The sequence below is a fragment of the Cebus imitator genome, unplaced genomic scaffold (genome assembly GCF_001604975.1).
Source record: "Cebus imitator isolate Cc_AM_T3 unplaced genomic scaffold, Cebus_imitator-1.0 Scaffold135, whole genome shotgun sequence".
Taxonomy (NCBI): Eukaryota; Metazoa; Chordata; class Mammalia; order Primates; family Cebidae; genus Cebus; species Cebus imitator.
In genome coordinates, this window is record NW_016107450.1 from 3205311 (window position 1) to 3226386 (window position 21076).

At 42.9% G+C, this 21076-nt stretch overlaps 1 long non-coding RNA gene across 1 annotated transcript; it reads right to left on the bottom strand.

The window, feature by feature from the left end:
- Positions 1-14125: 14125 nt before the first annotated feature.
- Positions 14126-20346, bottom strand: LOC119473137. The gene is made up of 3 exons (XR_005202330.1): positions 20336-20346; positions 20029-20033; positions 14126-14245 (listed from the first exon to the last, which is right to left on the bottom strand). It is a non-coding gene; the product is annotated as an uncharacterized LOC119473137 (long non-coding RNA).
- Positions 20347-21076: the final 730 nt, after the last annotated feature.

The following is a 21076-nucleotide window of genomic DNA, read 5'->3' on the forward strand; positions in this document are numbered from 1 at the left end:
GGTGAATCGCTTGAAGCCAGTAGCTCAAGACCAGTGTGGGCAACAGAGTGAGACCCTATCGCTATGGCAAAAAAATATATTTTTTAAATTAGAGTAGTGAGCATCTGCCCAGCTATTCAGGAAGCTGAGGCAGTAGGATTGCTCGAGTCCAGGAGTTTGAGGCTACAGTGAGCTTACGATTGTGCCACTGCACTCCAGCCTGGGTGACAGTGCTAGACCCTATTTCTTTTTTATTAAAAAAAAAAAAAAGTACATATTTACAGTTTGGCTCCAGGGCTATGTTAACAGTATTTCTGTGCTCTATCATAAAATAGCCTGAAAAGATCTGGACCTTCTGGACATCCTGCATCACATTGATCTACTACATCAATTACATCTTCTTGATTGTGCAGGGTGAGCAAATTATAAGTTTCAGGAGAATTAAATAACTGAAAGTCTACATGTGTGGTGGAGATACAAAGGAGTGTGCAAAAGAAGGCTAAATCCTCATCTTCCATATTGGGAAATCAACAGAAAATGGTAACTAAAACATCAAGAAGAAATATAAACATATTGTTTTGTTTTGTTTTGTTTTGTTTTGTTTAAGACAGGGTCTCTGTCACTCAGCCTGGAGTGCAGTGGTGCAATCATGGCTTATTGCAGCCTCAACCTCCCAGGCTCAAGTGATCCTCCCACCTCAGACTCTTGCATAGCAGGGACTACAGGCACACTCCACCACACCGGGCTATTATTTTGGTGTTGTTTTTGTAAAGACAGGATTTCCCATGTTGCCCAGGCTGGTCTCGAACCCCTGAGCTTAAGTGATCTACCCACCCCCGCCTCCCAAAGTGCTGAGATTATAGGTGTGAGCCACCACGCCTGGCCTAACACATGTTATTTAGATATGTGAAGGTAAATAGCAAAGAATCAGTCAGAAGTTGAAAGTGGTTGCCTTGGAGAATAGGAAGACATATTGAAACTTTTAACTCATGTATATGTATAACTTTGAATTTATTTTTATTTTTAGAGACAGGGTCTTGCTATGCTGCCCAATTTTGTCTTGAACTCCTGACCTCAAGGGATCCTCCTGCCTCAGCCTTCCAAAGTGCTGGGCTTATAAGCATAAGCCACCACACCTGGCCTGTGTATAACTTTGAAAAAGGCAAAAAACTTTTTTTTAAAAAAAGCACTGTAAATGAATTGTTTTCTTATTTCATCCCCTGAGAAAGGTCAGAGCAAATGGGCACAACAGGAGAAGGATGATTTTTTGGATTAGAGTGACAACTCTTCCAACACTGTAGTTATAAGTTAAAGAAAGGCCCAGTGTGTGACCCATTGGACTTCATCCGGCATTTTTAGTAAGGTAACCAACCTTGAAACAACTGGTGAAATCACTACTCAGTAATTAAATTTAAGCAAAAAAAGATTAATCCACAAAGTAAAATCTGTTTAAAAGGTAAAAATTCAGCCTTTCTGGCTGCTTTAGAGGAAAAAGGAGAACATAAAAATAAAATGGTAAAATCCACTTGGCTTCAGAATTTTAAATTTTTTTTCAGTTTCAAGCCCCAGAGTCAGGTGGGAGGACCTCTCATGCCTAGGAAAGGAATGCCTTGCCCCACTTCCTTAATGTTTGGTAACAATTTAGTAGATGAATGTCCGGTAAGTGGGCAGGTGCTGAGGGGGTTGCAGGAAGTCTCATGAGCCTATTTATATTATACAGGAGGAATCTTGTCTTTCTCATGCTATTAACATTCTCTTATTCGTTATATGTTTAAACCATCCTGACAAGAGACCTACACTTAAACAATATTTTTTCTTCTCTGAATAAAATTTGCTATAATAAAATACTAGGTATTTGAAGAGAAAATAAATTCTTATTTTCTTCTGAGTATCATGGCTCAAAGACCTATGGCTTTTTACAATCTTAACTTGCTTTAATTAATTGTTATTTCCTTTTTGAAGCAAAACATAAATGGTCACAATTTAATATATGGGAACTGCTTTTCAACTAGCTTCTGGATCTCTCACATTTTGAAAGCATCCTTACCTTCTGGCAAATTCCAGGTTCATCTTTAAAAATATTTTCTTACTAACTTGAGTATGTCATATAACATATTGTTTTACCATATTATATGTTCAAATCACAATATTATTAAAGGTTTATAAGCCTTAGTTTTTAAAAATAAATCTTATTTAAGTATCTCATAATGTACTATTCATTGTATATTACTTTGCCATTTTATGTTGGACTTTGTTTCTTATATTTATTATTTTTTGAGATGTTTTGCTCTGTCACCCATGCTGGAGTCAGTGGTATGATCATATAGCTTACTGCAGGTTTGAACTACCGGGCTCAAGTGATCCTCCCTGCCCCAGCCTTCTGAGTAGCTACTACTACAGGCACACCCCACCATACCCAGCTAATTTTTTGTTTTAAGGACAGACTCTTGCTATGTTGCCCAGGCTGGTCTCTATCTTGCTTCTAGTATCACAGGCTGCAGGCTAGCTGTCTTTGCCTCACTCCTGGGGGTAGGCCAAGCTAACCATGGGGGAATTTTTTAAATTGAGAATAATAGTCCCTCCCTAAAACTGAGTTTGGGGACTGAAACTGCCTTTGTAAAACTAATAAAAGGCCAAAAGATTAGGATTATGAAGAGGCGCCTGAATTCTGCTAAAATGTAGGCATTGTTTTAAGGTAGGAGACAGGACTCAGAGGTGGAACTCAGACATGGGACCAGATTGAGGTCTAGCTAAAAGAAGGCCAGGGCAAAAACAGCATTGAATCAGACATGTCCACCAGTGTGCCATGTCAATTTACTGTTGCCATGGTGATGACCCAATGATCCAAAAGTTACTATGTGTTATCCTAGCTTGTGTTGGCCTTACTAACTCATTCTTAATTAAAGAAGCCGGACAAACTCTATCTTAGCTTCTTCACTTGTAGTTGTTTTCTCTCCATTAAGTATGTAGCTGTAGTGTGTGGCTGGGGCAGGATGACAGCAGGCATATCCAGGAATGCATTTGCTGATAAGATACCAAGTCAAGCAGTACCAGCAGACCCTGGGAATGCAGATGTTGCTAAGTACCCAGAGCCCCATATCTATAAGTTTTATGTCTTTTGTGATCTTAAGCCCCTGTACCTGGTACTGTTTACTTCTTATGTACTAGTTTATCTTTTAACTTTTTGCTTGCTCTGCTTCTGTAAAAAAAGTTGCTTCAGCTAGGTTCCCCCTCCCCTTTCAAACTAGGGTATAAGAAAACCACCTAACTCTTTGTTCAGGGCCGAGAGAATTTTGGGCGTTAGCCATCTCTTGGTCACCGGCAATAAAGGACTTGCAACTCAAATCTCACAGTGTGGTGCATTCCTTTACCCACTCAGGTATAACATTTGGAGGCCCCAGTGAGATTTTATATCACCACCGGGCATGGCCAGACTCATTCTGGCCTTCCCTTGATGAACGGCAGGTTATAGGGGAGACACCCCCTTAGACATTCCAGGGCCCGGTAGGCCATGGCCTTCCAGAGGGAACAGATCGACTGCTGGTGTGCCCACCAAATTCAGCCCCTGAGTCCTCTGTCTCTGGTCCCAGGAAAGTAAGTCAGATCTGCCTCTGTCTGCCTCTGGGAGGGAATCAACACTGATGGGGGTCCTCTCTTATGACTCTGTCAATACTCCAGGACACTGGAGGACAGAGTCCGGGTTTCTGTCAATAAGCTTTTTGTTAAATTTAGCGTTTCTTTCACTCCCTCTCTCTCTCTTTCTCTTTTTCTTCCCCTCTTTCTTTCTCTTTTTCTTTTAAAGAGGCCTCTACTTTGGAATTGTAATAAACTCTGCCTGAGTGAGTGAATTTGGAATTCAGGGGCTTGCACCTGAATCTCCAGTCTGTGGCTCCACGGTGAAAACTACGGAGTCCAAGTGTGCCCTAATCTACGGTTCCGTGGCAACCTCATAAGGCTTATGGCAGTATTGAGCCTAGCTCAATCCAAGTTGGGGGTTTATACCAACCTGCCAATGCCAAGAGGAGCATAAATCCCCATAAGGGGCATGGCCAGGTGGGCATCTAAAGAATCCCAATACGGGACGCCCCCCCTTTGTCTTTAAATTGCCGTAAGTGATTATATACCTAAGTGTCTGGTGTCCTGTTTGTTCCTAACATCTGAATTTGTATGTCCGGTCATCGCTACTGTCCGAAGCGACTAGGAAAAAAACTTCTTTAAGGTACTCAGCACAAACTTCCTATCTGAGGAGATCAAATCCCTTATTTGCCAATTGGGCTGGCCATCCCAGTCCTGTCTTTTCTGTCAAAAACAGATCAGGTGTTGTTATGGGGAAAATTGTAAAAATCATTCACCAGTTTGGGATTTCTGGCACCACAAAGATTGTTGGCACGTGGATTGTCACACCCCATGCCCCAACAACTGGTTAAATTTCTCCTTCTTCTTGGAGCAGTGGTGGATTCAAAATAGCCATCCCGCAGATCTCCTCGCCCACCTTTTCTGTCACCCCACGACTTTCCCAGTGCCCCTAAATAGCACACTGTGTAGGAAAACCTATGCCTGTAATGCTCTAATTCTTCTGCACACCTACTACCTTCCCTCATGGCTGTTCTCAAAGCTCCTCCTCATCCCCATCCTTTATCCCAAACATCTAATTTTCCTGTGTCTCAGCAAGTCCAGCGTCTTCAGGACTTGGCTTTGTTATCCCTCCTAAAACCCTTAAAAGAAAGAGCTGAATTTAAACACTCTGCCTTAAGACATGGAGGCATCTAAGGTAGGGGCCACCCAGATCCTATAAACTGGGAACCTCTTGGCCCCAGCATCCTGCCTTCTCCCCATAGTTTGAGGTTCAAAAATACCTCATGTTGTGGCATGAAATAGTGGCTATAGTCGTTTTCTTGTTTCTCCTGGTCATAATCTGTTTTTCCAGTTCTCTATGCCCCCAGGCCATAAATACTTTTGTCCATGCTGGGTTTAATATCTCTGCTTAAATCCTCTTGACTTTATTTCCCAAAATGGGAAACTCTTCCTCCCGTCCCCAGTTGCTAAACTTTCTGCAGTGTATGTTAAAAAATTTTTCTCTGGGCTTCTTAGAAAACTAGAGTCAGCCTTAAAGAAGGCCAAGTCCAGACTCTCTGTAAAGTGAAATGGCTGAAACTCGAAACCAGGTGGCCCCCAAAAGGGTCATTGAACCCCACAACAGTTCAAGCTGTGTGGCGAGTTGTTGCTGGAACGCCTGGACATCCTGATCAGTTTCCTTACATTAATCAATGGTTTAGTTTGGTTCAGAACCCTTCCCCGTGGCTCCGGTCTTGGCGCCATTCATAACCCCACCTCTAAGGTCCTTCTAAGTAAAACACCTTCCCTGCCTCGACCTACTGCTCAAGTGGCACTTTCTGCTCCTCCTGTGCTGCCTTCCTCTAAAAAAGAGGAAAGCTACCTGCACCCACTGCCTCTGCCTTAACAATCCTCCTGCTCCCCAAGGATCTCCCAGAGTTTCTTTGTCAGCACCTCCTGTGGCCCATCTGCTGCCACCAGCCCCTGAGCCATTGTCTTCTGCGGTCTCTCTACCCATTGCCTCTTGGCTATGGCCTCGGCCAGAGGAAGCTACCCCACTCCTCCCCTTAAGGGAGGCACCACCCTCGTTGGCTAATGAGTGGGGGTGGTGCCTCCCTTAAGGGGAGGAGTGGGGTAGCTTCCTCTTCTCCCTTTCTGGTTTATGTTCCCTTTTCCACCTCTAACCTGTACAATTGGAGGGCCCCAAACCCTCCCTTTTCTGAAAAGCCCCTGGTCCTAACTTCACTGATGGAGTCAGGGCTCCACACCCATAGACCCACTTGGGACAATTGCCAGCAACTCCTTCTAACCCTTTTCACTTCTAAAGAGAGGGACCAAATTCAAAGGAAAGCCAGAAAGTATTTCCTTACCTCAGCTGGTAGGCCAGAGGGGGAAGCCCAAAATCTCCTTGGGAAGGTTTTTGCTTCTACTCAACCAGAGTAGGATCCCAATACCACAGGGAGAAGGAGGGCTTTGGAAGATTTCCACCAGTATCTCCTTGCTGATATTAAAGGGGCTGCTCGGAAACCCATGAACCTGTCAAAGACCACTGAAGTTGTCCAGGGGCCAGATGAGTCACCTGGAGTGTTCTTAGAGCGCCTCCAGAAGGCCTATCGAATTTGCACCCCATTTAATCCAGTAGCTCCCAAAAATAGCCGTGCTATTAATTTATTATTTGTGGCCCAGGCAGCTCCAGACATTTGAAAAAAGTTACAAAAACTAGAGGGATTTGCTGGAATGAACATCACTCAGCTTTTAGAAATAGCCCAGAGAGTTTTTAACAATTGAGAGGTTGAAAAACAAAAGCAGGCAGCTCAAGCCGCTGATAGGGCAGCTGACAGAGCCAGAAAAAAACAGGCAGAAATCTTAGTGGCTGCCCTCCAGGGAACTAAAAGAGCCTCCATCACAGAGCACCAGCCAGAGAATCCCAGATCCCCACCAGGAAGGCCAGAAAGGTGAGCGGGCTCCCCTACAAAGGGACCAGTGTGCCTATTGTAAACAAACTGGACACTGGAAAAATAAATGTCCTTTAAAGCCAGAGAAGAAACCGGAACAGAAAAGGGTCCTCACCCTCCCTGCAGCAGAGGAATCTGATGATTGATGGGACAGGGGCTCCTTTTCACTTGGCCCCTGGGAATCCATGGTTACTGCTACTGTGGGGGGGCCAGCCTGTACGTTTTTAAATCAACATGGGGACTGAACATTTTGTACCGCAAGCACCCTTGGGCAGTGTCTCTAACAAGATGGCGGCTATACAGGGGGATACTGGAGCTATTCAGGAATATCCTGTCACCCATTCACATGAGGTAAACTTGGGTAAAAAGAAAGTAACCCATTCATTTCTAGTGGTTCCAGAGTGCCCCTTCCCTCTTCTCAGGCGAGACCTGCTCCACAAGTTGCAGGCATCCATCTTCTCAGCTCAGCAAATTCATCTCAAGTTAGGGGACACACAGTGCTCTCCTGCTGAGCCCCTGCTAACTTCCCTCTATCAGAGGAATATCTCTTAGTCTTGTCCTCACCACCAAAAAACAAACCAAAACTAACCCTCTCCTACTAAATCTGCAAACTCTTTTTCCCTGGGTCTGGGCAAAATCAAACCCTCCAGGACTGGCAAAGCACCACCCGCTGGTAGTTGTAAAACTTCTGGCTACTGCCCTGCCTGTTCAAGTCAAGCAATATCCTATAAGTTAGCGGGCTAGAGAGGGAATCGGCCGCCATATTCAATGGCTCTTACAAGCCAGTATACTTACACCTTGCCAGTCTGCTTGGAACACTCCATTCCTGCCAGTTCAGAATCCTGGGACAAATAATTACCGGCCTGCACAGGACTTACAGAAAGTTAGCAAGCAGACTCCAGTCACAGTCCATCCAGCTGTCCCTAACCCTTACACACCAGTCAGCTTGCTTCCATCAGAGGATACCGTGTATACTGTCCTTAACTTAAAGAATGCTTTCTTTGCCATTCCTCTGGCTCCTAGGAGCCAATCTGTTTTTGCTTTCAAATGAACAGTTCCCAGTTCAGGAGACACAACCCAATTAACTTGGACTCAGCGTTTTAAAAATTTCCCCACTCTATTTGGGGAAGCTCTTCAGCAGAACCTTGTAACATTTCAAGCCAGCCATTCCAACTGTACCTTACTCCAATATGTGGACAACTTGTTATTGGCTACTGAGACTACCAAAATCTGCCTGCAACATACTAGACTTATTTCACCTCCTTCAGGAGTTTGGGTACTGGGTCTTAGCCAAAAAGGCCCAGCTTTGTCTTTCTAGGGTCTCCTAGTTGGAATATAACCTAAACCAAGGAAAAAGAGCACTCACCAATGCTTGGAAGGAGGCCGTCTCGTGAATCCCCACCCCCACCACCAAGAGACAGGTACGTAAATTCTTGGGGGCTGTGGAATACTGTCAACTGTGGATATTGGGGTTTGTGGAAATTTCCAAGCCTCTGAACACCACTGTAGGAGGAGATGGCCCCTTAGTTTGAACTGACACAGAAGAACAGGACTTCAAAAACTTTAAAAAGACACTGAGGCCCCTGCTTCAGCCCTTCGAAATACCTCAAAACCATTTCACCTATTTGTCCATAAAAATCAGGGAGTTGCTAAAGGGGTGCTCATTCAAACCTTGGGACCATGGCAACACCCTGTGGCATATTTGTCTAAAAGATTGGACCCTCTGGTCTCGGGGTGGCCAACTTGTCTGTGAGCAGTTGCAGCAACAGCAAGCCTAGTTCGTGAGGCCAATAAGCTCACTCTGGGCCAGAATTTAACCCTCATGGCACCGCATGCCATAGAGACACTACTACGAGGTGCTCCTGGCAAATGAATGTCTAATGCCCGTATCCTGCAATATCAGAGTTTGCTGTTAAATCAGCCTCAGTTAACTTTCTCCCCCACAAGGTGTTTAAATCCAGCTACTCTATCCCCTATTCCAGACTTCACCACCCTGTCCATAACTACCAGGAACTGCTAGAAACTACAGAAACAGGTCAACCTGATCTCCAGGACACTCCTTTGGAAAAGGTGGACACCACCATGTTTACAGATGGTAGCAGTTTCTTTAAGCAAGGGATACAAAAAACCGATGCGGCTGTCACCATGGAGACTGATGTACTGTGGGCCCAGGCTCTGCCAGCTGGACCTGTGCACAGAAGGCTGAGTTAATTGCCCTTACTCAAGCCCTCCAATGGGGTAAGGACAAACGTGTTAACATCTACACCAATAGCCAATATGCCTTTGCTACTGTACATGTTCATGGGGCCATCTATCAGGAGCGTGGGCTACTCATTTCAGCAGGAAAGACACTTATAAACAAGAAAAAATTTTTAGCCCTGCTCAAGGCTGTTTGGCTCCCCCTACAGGTGGCTGTAATTGATTGCAAAGGACACCGGAAGGAAAACATCGTTGCTGCCAGGGGAAACCAAAAGGCAAATTCTGCAGCCCACAAAGCTGCTGCACACCCGGTTACCCCATTAACTCTGCTTCCAGCCACCTCTTTCCCACAGCCTGATCTACCCAACCACCCAAACTACTCCCCTGAAAAAGAAAAGCAAGCATTGAATCTTCAGGCCAGTAAAAATCAGGATAAATGATGGATCCTCCCAGACTTCAAAATCTTCCTGCCCCGGGCCCTCGGGGAAACTTTAATCAGCCACCTCCATTCTTCCACCCACCTGGGAGGAGCAAAGTTGGCCCAGCTTTTAAGGAGCCATTTTAAAATTCCATACCTCCAGGACTTAACTGGCCAAGTGGCCTCCTAATGCACGGCTTGTGCCCAGGTGAACACCAAACAAGGTCCAAAGCCTGAACTGGGCCATTGTCTCCAAGGACGTAGCCCAGAAGAGAGGTGGGAAGTTAACTTTACCAAAGTAAAACCACACTGGGCAGGGTATAAGTACTTCCTGGTGCTGGTAAACACCTTTTCCGGACGGACTGAGGCATTTACCACCAAGAATGAAATTGCCACTATGGTAGTTAAGTTCTTACTCAATAAAATCATCCCTCAATATGAGCTGCCTGTCGCCATAGGGTCTGGTAATGAACCGGCCTTCACCTCGTCCATAGTGCAGTCAGTCAGCAAAACATAGAATATTCAGTAAAAACTCCACTGTGCCTGTCACCCCCAGAGCTCTGGACAGGTAAAACGTATGAATCGTACTTTAAAAGGTACTCTTACCAAATCAATCCTGGAAACCAGTGAAAATTGGATAAAGCTCCCTCCTTTAGCCCTTCTAAAAGTTAGATGCATCCCTTACAAGGTGGGATTCTCTCCTTTTAAAATCATTTATGGGAGGGCCCCACCTATCTTGCCTAAACTGAGGGAAACCCAGTTAGCAGAGATGTCCCAAGCTAACTTGTTACAGTAATTGCAGTCTCTTCAACAGGTTCAAAATATCATCCAGCCACTCATCTGGGGAGCACACCCTAATCTGGTTCCTGACCTGATGGGGCCCTGCTACCCCTTCCGTCCCGGTAATCTGGTGTATGTCAAAAAGTTCCAGAAGGAAGGACTTGTTCCTGCTTGGAAAGAACCTCACACTGTCATCCTCACCACACCCACGGCCCTTAAAAGTGGACGGCATTCCTGCTTGGATTCATCATTCCATATCAAAAAGGCCAACAAAATGCAGCAAGAAATATTGGTCCCCAAGCCCAGGTCAGGCCCCTGCAAGCTGTGCCTAAGTCAAGTGCAGCCATCAGGTTAATTCCTTTTATTCACTTTTCTTGTCTGCTTCCGGTCGTTAAGCCCTCTGTCCTCTCCTACTCCTTTCTCCTTACTTCCTTTGTAACAGGCCATGTGCTTGTGAACACCACCTGGAAGGAGAGTACCTCCAATAAAGTCTCTTTTACAATCAATTTCTGTGTTTTATTCTCAAAGCACAGCCGTACCCTCAAAGAGCAGCGAAGTTTGCCCCTCTGGGTAGGAGTGAGACTCATCAACCTTGCTGCTGGGTTTGGATACACCAGAAGTAAGAGTAAATGCAGCAACTCTGGGGGTGCAGAAAAGGGACTCCAACGTGTAAATTTCTACCTCTGTCCTGGAAATCATCCTGATGCTACCTGCCAGGATCCTTACAATTTTTTCTGCCTTTTCTGGTCATGTGTAACCTTGGCTACTTACCAGGGGGAACTGATTTGGTCCCTGACCTTTTCTATAGCTCATACCTCTCATCCTAAACCATGTACTATGGGAGCTTGTAATCCTATTACCATAACTGTCCATAACCCTGGCTCAGTTCAATGGTACTATGGTATAACATGGGGACTGCAACTCTATATCACAGGGTTTAATCTCGGAACTACATTTACCATTCAGAAGAAGGTCCTGATCCCCTGGAGCCCCCCTAAACCAACTGATCCCTTAACTAATTTAGGAAACCCTGTGTTCCGCCCACACCCAGATAGAGTCAGCCCCATCGGCCCAACTGTCCCATTGCCAGTCCAAGCTCCTCAACCTCGGCTGTAGCATCGACACCTCCAGCCCAGCTTAATGTCCATTCTAAATAGAGTACATTACCTTCGTAATGTTACTCAGCCTAAACTGGCCCAAGATTGTTGGTTATGCCTAAAGGCAAAACCCCCATATTATTTTGGATTGGGAGTTGAGGTTAAGCGTAATATTGGCCCTTTTTCTTGTCATGCTCGTCCCTGTTCCCTTACACTAGGAGACGTTTCAGGAAACGCCTCCTGCCTAGTCAGTAATGAGTATAACATATTTGCGTCCCCATTTCAGGCCACCTGTAACCAATCTCTCCTTACTTCTCTAAACCCTTCAGTCTCCTACCAGGCACTCAACAATACTTGGCTGGCTTGCACCTCAGGCCTGAACTGCTGCATCAATGGAACTGAACCTGGACCTCTCCTATGCATGTTAGTTCATGTACTTCCTCAGGTTTACATGTACAGCGGACCAGAGGACAACTTTTTATCACCCCACCTGAACTGCACCCCAGGATCTGCCAGGGTGCCCCATTCCTAGTGCCCCCTCCTGCCGGCCGTAATGTAGATGGGTTGGCAGTAATCAGCACTGCCACTCTAGTGCAAGAAAAAACTGAGCTAGTATCCCTAACTCAACAAGTAGATGCTGACTTAAAAAATCTCCAATCAGCTGTAAATATGCTACATACCCAGGTAAAATCCCTGGCTAAGGTGGTTCTCCAAAACCGCCGGGGCTTAAATTTGCTATTCCTCTCCCAAAAAGGTTTATGTGCCACTTTGGGGGAAAGTTGCTGTTTTTATGCTAACCAGTCTAAAGTCATAAAGAATACTCTTCAAAGAGTTTGAGAAAATCTAGATAAACGCCAACAGGAGCGGGAAAAGGTACACTTCATGGTACCAAAGCATGTTTAACTAAAACCCATGGCTAACTACTTTAATAACTGAATTTGCAGGACCTCTTCTCCACCTCTTGTTGGGTTTAATTTTCCAGCCCAGTATATTAAATTGGTTAATTAATTTTGTAAAACAGTGCATAGCTTCTGTTAAACTTATATATCTTTGAACCCACTATAACCCCCTCGCTATAACTGAGGAATCAATAATTTAAATCCCCAAAAACACAAGTGGGGAATGTGTTATCCTAACTTGTGTTGGCCTTACTAACTCATTCTTAATTGAAGAAGCCGGACAAACGCCATCTTAGCTTCTTCACTTCTAGTTATTTTCCCTCCATTAAGTATGTAGCTGTAGCGTGTGGTTGGGGCAGGATGACACCAGGCACATCCAGGAATGCATTTGCTGATAAGACACCGAGTCAAGCGGTACCAGCAGACCCTGGGAATGCAGATGTTGCCAAGTGCCCAGAGCCCCATATCTATAAGTTTTATGTCTTTTGTGACAGCTTAAGCCCCTGGTACTGTTTACTTCTTATGTACTCGTTTATCTTTTAACTTTTTGCTTGCTCTGCTTCTGTAAAAAAAATTGCTTCAGCTAGGTTCCCCCTCCCTTTTCAAACTAGGGTATAAGAAAACCACCTAACTCTTTGTTCGGGGCCGAGAGAATTTTGGGCGTTAGCCATCTCTTGGTCACCGGCAATAAAGGACTCGCAACTCAAATCTCAGAGTGTGGTGCATTCCTTTACTTGTGTGGATATAACAACTATCTCTTCCCTAGAAATTTCTGCATAAATTGCCCCTTAATCTACATGCAGTTAAAAGTGGATATAAATATGACTGCAAAACTACCCTGAGCTGTTACTCTCTGCCTAGAGGTAGCCCTGCTCTGCATGTAACACCACCTCTTCAGTAAAGCTGTTTTCTCCTAAAGTCCTGAAAAGAAAAGAAAAGAAAAGAAAAGAAAAGAGAAAAGAAAAGAAAAAAGCTCTTTTCTTTTACCTCTGGCTTGCCCTTGAATTCTTCCCTGGACAGTGCCAAGGACCCTTGTGGGCTAAGCTCCACTTTGGGACTCATCTGCCCTGTATTACTTTTGCTAGCCTCTTACTACTCAGGTCCAGAGGTCATAGAATTTGTGATCTCCCCAATTGCTCCTATAGATAACATCACTATTGTAGAACCCAAGATTGTTCTTCTTAGATGTTTGCCAGACTTTTGGCAAATGAGTGACCCCACCCATATTGTGACTCATGACTCAGCCAGTCCTGTGGCCCCCCACCAGAGGGGTACTCAGTGCACGAGGATTGATTTCCACACCCCTGTGATTGCATCCCCAACCAATCTGCAGCATCCATTCCCTTGTCCCCTGCCCACCAAACTATCCTTGACAAACCCAACCTCTGAGTCCTCAGGGGGACTGTTCTGAGTGAAAACTCCAGTCCTGCTTGGCTGCCTTGCATTCATTAAACTCTGTACTGCAATGCCATGGTCTCAGTGAATTGATTTTGTCTGTGCAGTGGGCAGGAAGAACACGTTGGGTGATTATAGCATGTGGCCCTCATTTTGGACTTTGAAAACAGCCTGTGTATTTTTCGATTAGAGAAATATACAATATACAGTGTATAGTATACAGAAGTATATAGGCTCTAATATGTGGATTGTATGATGGTTATGATGTATTTTTCCTTCTTTTAGCCTAAATACCTTGGAATTAGGTTTTGTATAGGTCTTGGTATGAAATCATCCCAAAACTTGGTAACTTAAAATAACAAGTATTCCTCATGATTCTCTGCTTTGGCCACGTAGTTCTGCTGATCTTGCTTGGGCTCCCTCAGTGGCTGCATTCAGCTAGTGGGTCAACTGGGCCTCTCTCTCCCTGTGATTACTCTGCCTCAGGAGGGCCAGATCCAGCTTTTCCATGTGGTGATGGCAGCAGCATTCCAAGGGAGAAAGTCCCATGCACAAGCACATGCCAAGCCTCTGCTTATATTTCAGTATTATTGCACCTTTGGCCAAAGCAAATCTCATAGCCAAGCCAAAAGTTCATGTGGGAGGGGAGTTCACAAGGGCATGGATATGGTGTCTCTAATGTTATAATTCACCCCAGTCTTCCTATATTATCTTTTTTTTTTTTTTTTTTTTGACAGGATTGTTCTCTGTAGCCCAGGCTGGAGTGCAGTGGCTATTCACAGGCATGATCCTACTACTGATGAGCACGGGAGTTTTGACCTGCTCCATTTTTACCTAGCTTGGTTCATACCTCCTTAGGTAACCTGGTGGTCCCCGCTTGTGGGAGGTCACCATATTGATGCCAAACTTAGTGCGGCCACCCAATCTGCATAGCGCACTACAGCCCAGAACTCCTGGGCTCAAGTGATCCTCCCACCTCAGCCTCCTGAGTAGTTGGGACTACAGGCATGCACCATCGTGCCTGGCATGACCTATTATTCATATAGAATTTTATGAAATTTGGTCTAAATATTCTCTTAACTATAGTTTTGACATACAAATACATACTTCCTAGTGTCATTTTTATCTTTTACCAAAGAATTCAGTGTTGCACTCTAATTTTTTTCCTTTAAGTCTTCGAATAAATGTATACATTAAATTCACCTACACCCCCAAAGCCAAATTAAGAAATTTTTAAAGCAATTTGCTATTAAAATATGGTATAATTTATATTAAAATTAAGAATTATCATAGAAAAAATCACAGTTTAAAAACTACACAGTAAAATTAAGCAAAATGTTTTCTATGTTTATATTTTGACATTTCATCTGTGATTCAGAACTAATTTATAAGACAGTAGGTATGTGAATTGCATTTCAAGTGTAGTCCCATGTTTACATGTAATTCCTTATATTTATACCGTATTCAATATGGCCACTAAATATTTTAGCTACTTTAGGAAAAATATCTGAATCTTTGCAAGGAATAAAATAAACCATGTTTGTATTCCCAAGTTTATGTTTTGTAGGTCTACATCTTCCCTGATGATGTGAACCACAAAATCACATTTAAAATATTAAAGCTCATTTTTATTTTTATTATTTTTTTGAGATGGAGTCTCACTCTGTAGCCCAGGCTGGAGTGCAGTGGCATGATCTCTGCTCACTGCAACCTCTGCCTCCCGGGTTCAAGCAATTCTTCTACCTCAGCCTCCTGAGTAGCTGGGATTACAGGCACGCACCACCACATCTGGCTGATTTTTGTATTTTTAGTAGAAACAGGGTTTCACCATATTGGTCAGGCTGGTCTCAAACTCCTGACCTCGTGATCCACCCGCCTCGGCCTCCCGAAGTGCTGGGATTACAGGCATGAGCCATCGCGCCTGGCCTAAAGTTCATTTTTAAAAGCTTAATTTTTACCAATAAATTTCCTTTTCTGTTTTTTGTTGTTGTTGTTGTTTAAAGATGGAGTGTTGCTCTGTCACCCAGGCGGGAGTGCAGTGGCATGATCGTGGCTCACTGCAACCTCTGCCTCCTGGGTTTAAGTGATTCTTCTGCCTCGGCTTCCTGAGTAACTGGGACTATAAGTGCATGCCACCCTGCCTGGGTAATTTTTTGTATTTTTAGTACAGACAGGGTTTCACCATATTAGCCAGGATGGTTTTAATCTGACCTTGTGATCTGCCCCCTTCAGCCTCCCAAAGTGCTCAGATTACAAGCATGAGCCACCTCGCCTGCTTATTTTCTTTTTAACTTGTTACCATTAAGGAAATATCCACAATAAGAAATGTTAATTTTGCTACATTTGTTATAGCATATATTTTATTCTATTTTACCTTATTATTATTTTTTTTTAGAGACAGAGTCTCATGCTGTCACCCAGACTGGAGTGCAGTGGTACAATCATAGCTCACTAACTTCAGACCCCTGAGATGAAGCACTCCTTCCACCTCAGCCTTCTAAGTAGCAGGACTACATGTGTGCACCACAACACAAGGCTAATTTGTTTATTTCATTTTAGAAATGGGGTCTTGCTATGTTGCCCAAGCTCATATCAAATTCCCAGCCTCAAATGATCCTCCACCTTGGCCTCCCAAAGCGGTGGGATTACAGGTGTGAGCCCCTGTGCTCAGCCATATATTTTATTACCTTTGAACTTAAACACAATATAAAAGTTCTAAGATTTGGAATTATAAAATTTGCATGAAAGACAAAAATAGAACCTATATATGGTTTTTATTTCTTTATCAAAGAATAGGAGTGGCAACCATCCCTATGCTCAATTCAGAAGCTATGGTCTTTGGGTGTAAAGATTCAGAGTGACACCTTTTTCTCCCCACTGAAGAGTTAGGCATGGAGGAACTGTGTATGTGTTATCTTATATGTAGGTATGTGTGTGCACATGACCATGTAAAGGCATCTCATTATTATACCATAATATAATTTTTCTGTCTGTATGCTTTCAGTTTTTTTGGAGCAGATAAGTTAATTTTTTTTCTTCTGTAAGAGTATGCTGGATAAATAGTTAAAACAATTTAACTCATAATAATATCTTTGCCTTACTGATTTATCACAATATCAATAAAAGTTGTATATTTAGGTCTGTAGGTAAACATGCTTATCCATATTTATTCTTTCAAACAGATGTTTTACAATAATTTAGTTGCATACCTTTTATCAATGGAAGATTTATGTTACATAAGGATTTTATTTGGCCGCTTGGAAGGAACCTTTTCTAACCAATCACTTTTTGAGATCTTGAGATATCCAAATACCTCTCAGAAACTCAGTTTGTGAAACGTTTGCACAAACTACCTGGCTTTTGGGTCATGCTCTTTCAATTCTTTGTCTTTAAAAGCAAAAAACATATTAATTCATGTTAAAAGTTATTCATATTGGGCTGGACACAGTGGCACACACCTGTAATCCCAGCACTTTGGGAGGCCAAGGTGGGTGAATTGCCTGAGCCCAGGAGTTCGAGACCAACCTGGGCAACATAGGGGAACCCAGTCTCTACAAAAAACTAAAATTAGCTGGGCATGGTGGCACACACCTGTAGTCCCAGCTACTCGAGAAGCTGAGGTAGGAGGATGGTTTGAGGCCAAGAGGCAGAGGCTGCAGTGAGCCAAGATCACGCCACTACACTCCAGCCTGGGTGACAGAGCGAGACTCTGTCTCAAAAAAGAAAAGGAAAGAAAACGTTGGCCTGGCATGGTGGCTCACACCTGTAATCCCAACACTTTAAGAGGCCAAGGTGGGTGGGTCACCTGAGGTCGGGAGTTCGAGACCAGCCTGGACAACATGGAGAAACTCCGTCTCTTAAAAATACAAAATTAGCCAGGCATGGTGGCACATGCCTGTAATCCCAACTAGTCAGGAGGCTGAGGTGGGAGAATTGCTTGAACTTGGGAGACGGAGGTTGCAATGAGCCAAGATTGCGCCATTGCACTCCAGCCTGGGCAACAAAGCGAAACTACATCTCAAAAAAAAAACAACAACAAAAAGAGTTACTCCTATGTGTAATTTTTTAAATGTTTCACTTTCCTCTGTAATTATAAATTCTACAACAATTTTTGCTATCTCTTGATCACCCTCTTGTCTTTTTGTCAGCTGGGATATAAAAAAAAGCAGGTTGGGTTGACTACCTTGTTTTGCTGAAGAACTTTGACCTGGCCTTTTAGATTCTTGAAGCCTCCTCAGCTGAATTTTGTGTGTGTGTGTGTGTGTGTGTGTGGTGGAGTTTTGCTCTTGTTGCCCAAGCTGGAGTGGTGCAGTGGCGCAATCTCAGCTCACCACAACCTCTACCTCCCAGGTTCAAGTAATTCTCAAGCCTCAGCCTCCTGAGTAGCTGGGATTACAGGCATGCACCGCCATGTCCAGCTAATTTTGTATTTTTAGCAGAGACAGGGTTTCACCATGTTGGTCAGGCTTGTCTCGAACTCCCGACCTCGGGTGATCCACCCGCCTTGGTGTCCTAAAGTGCTGGGATTACAGGAGTGAGCCACCATGCCTGGACCTCAGCTGAGATTTCTATAAGCACTCCTTGTTTCCTCATCCATTAACAGTCTAATCCTCTCAGCTGTCTTGGGGTGTCCTCCTTGAGTTTTAGATGCATGCTTAAGACAGCAACAACTTGTCCCAAATTAGCTGCGATACGCTAATTTCCAACATTTATAAATCAGCATTTATATAAACATTACATATGTTGATGTACATGTCCTTGAACTACCCTCTATATCTCAGTTCTTACAAAGTTACACATGTTCAGACTACTCAATTTTTGTTTATCCAGGGTATTTTCTCAGTTCGCACAGGGTAGCAGCACACGCAAGCTGATTCTATTTTTAGCTCAAGACGCTTTCAGTGTGAAGATAGTTTTATCCAGATCCTCTTCCCTAAAGACCCCTTGAAGCAGTGTAGCTGGGGCTGGCTGGCAAGTGCACCTCTGGGAGAATTCAAGAATGTTGCCTTGTTGAGTCCACAGTCTTACCCTATTGCCTCAGGTATTTACATAATCAGAAGTGGCTGTACTGTATCTCAATTTATACAGGGAGACCTGTCATTGATGCTATATTTTTCTTTAAGTCTAAACACCATTTTTGGCCAAGCATGGTGGCCACACCTGTAATCTTGGCACTTTGGGAGGCTGAGGCAGGCAGATCACCTGAGCTCAGGAGTTCAAAAGCAGCCAGGGCAACATAGCAAGACCGCATCTCTACAAAACAAACAAAAAAAGAAAAGAAAAGAAAGGAAATCATAAAGAAAAAGACTAATAAATTTGAACATATTGCAATTAGGAACTTCAAAACAAAGTGAAACATAAAAAGTGAAAAGGCAAGTCTCACAGATGAATTTTTAAAAAATAAATTGACAAGTTGACTCTAAATTTATTTGGAAATGCAAAGCAACTCTAGAATAGCTAATTTTGCAAAGGAAGCACAAAGTCAGAGGACCTTCCCTACTTGATTTCAAAACTCACCATAGAGCTACAGCAATCAAGATTGTGTGGTCTTGCTATAAGAATAGACATACAGATTTCTAAAACAAAATAGAGTCCAGAAGTAGACCCGCATTATTATGGTTAACTGATTTTTAACAAGTGTACCGGGGTAATTCAAAGGAGAAAAAAATAGCCTTTTCAACAAGTGGTGCTGGAATACTGCATATTCAAATTTTGGTAACCTCAACTTTTATTTCACATCATAGACAAAAAATTAATTTAAAATATAAAGTAGAACTAAATGTAGGAGCTGAAACTATAAAACTTCTTGAAGAAAACATAGGGTAAAATCTTTGTGAACTCAAGTTAGGCAAACATTTCTTAGATACACCAAAAGCATGAACCATGAAGGAAGAAAACAAGATAAATTGGAATTCATTGAAAAGTTTTACTTTTCAAGACATTAATAAAAAAGGAAAGCTACAGAATGAGAGGAAATATATGCAAATATATCTGACGAAGACTTGTATCCAGAATTTAAAAAGAACTCCTAGAACTTAAGAAAGAAAAAAAATCCAAATTTTCAAAAAAAATGGGTAAAAGACTTTTTGATGATTAATATCATGTGTCAAGTTGAGTGGGTCACAGGGTGCACAGACATTTGGTCAAATATCATCCTCGGTGTTTCTGTGAGGATGTTCCTGGATGAGAGGAATGTTTGAAAGGATAACCTGAATAAAGTGGATTCCCCTCCCTAACGCAGGTAGGAGGCCTCATCCCATCAGCTGAAGATCTGAATAGAAGAAAAAGGCTAAAAGGGAATCCACCTGCCTGACTTGAGACATTGGTCTTCTCTGCCCTCACGCTGGACTACACCACCATTTGCCAGCTTGCCAAATGCAGATCATGGGACAGCCTCCATCATCATGTCAGCAGATTCCTTATAATCACTTCCTTCATGTATATGTACATCAGCTTATGTACATCCATATACATATAGCCTATAGGTTCTGTTTCTCTGGAGAACACTGGCTAATACAGATTTGAGCAGAAATGTCATTAAATAAATGTACAAATGGAAAATTAGCACATGAAAAGATGCTCAGCATCATGAGTCACTAAGGAAATATGAATTGAAGCCACAGTAAGTTACTGTTTTCTATCATCTATTTTAAGCAAAATTAAAATGTAAAAATTACACAATATCAAGTGTTGGTGAGGATGCAAAGAACCAGGAATTCTTGCACATTTTTTGTGTGAGTGTAAACTGGTACAGAAGCTTTGGAAAAACACTTGGCATACAGCCATAAGAAGGAATGAGATCATGTCCTTTGCAGGGACATGGATGAAGCTGGAAGCCTCATCCTCAGCAAACTAACACAGAAACAGAAAGCCAAACACCAAATGTTCTCACTCATAAGTGGGAGATGAACAATGAGAATACATGGACACAGGGAGGGGAACAGTACACACCGGGGTCTGTCAGGGGGTACGAGGGGAGGAAGAGCATCAGGACAAATAACTAATGTATGCAGGGCTTAATACCTAGGTGACGTGCTGAGAGGTGCAACAAACCACCACGGCACACGTCTACCTATGTAACAAACCTGCACATCCTGCACAGGTATCCCGGAACTTAAAATTAAAAGAAAAGCATTTGGCATTATCTAGCAAACATGATATATACCCTCATTCATCAGAAGAGAAACACGTAAGAATGTTTTTGGTAGCATTGTTGTAATGTTTAAAAAAAAACACTGGAAAGAATTCAAATGCTCATTGATGGGGGAATAAAGGTATATTCACACAACAGAATACCACACAGCATTGCAAATTAAATCAACCACAGCTACATATAATAACATAGTTGAATTTTGCAGATGTAAGGCAAGTTATAGAATATTACTTACATAACTGGAAAACCAAACATATGGGGATAGCTATCCCAGAGAACATACATATTTTATAGATTTGTAAAGATAAGAGGAGAATGAAAAAAGAAGCCATTCAAAACAGTAGAGGAGGTTTTTCCTAAAGGAGGAAAACAGGAGGCTGGGAGAGGGAAGGGGCCCATGACAGAACTCCAGCACAATCGATGCTCAGTTTTTAAGTTGGTTGGTGGCTCCACAGGTGCTTAATTTATTATTATTATTATTATTATTTTCCCATTTATTTATTTTATTGCATTTTAGGTTTTGGGCTTAATTTATCATTAATAATTCATAATTTACATGCATGTTTTATATATTCTTTCATATCTCTCAAATAGTTCATAATAAGTAGAAAATATTTGCAAAGTTGTCTAAATGGGTGAGGAAGAAC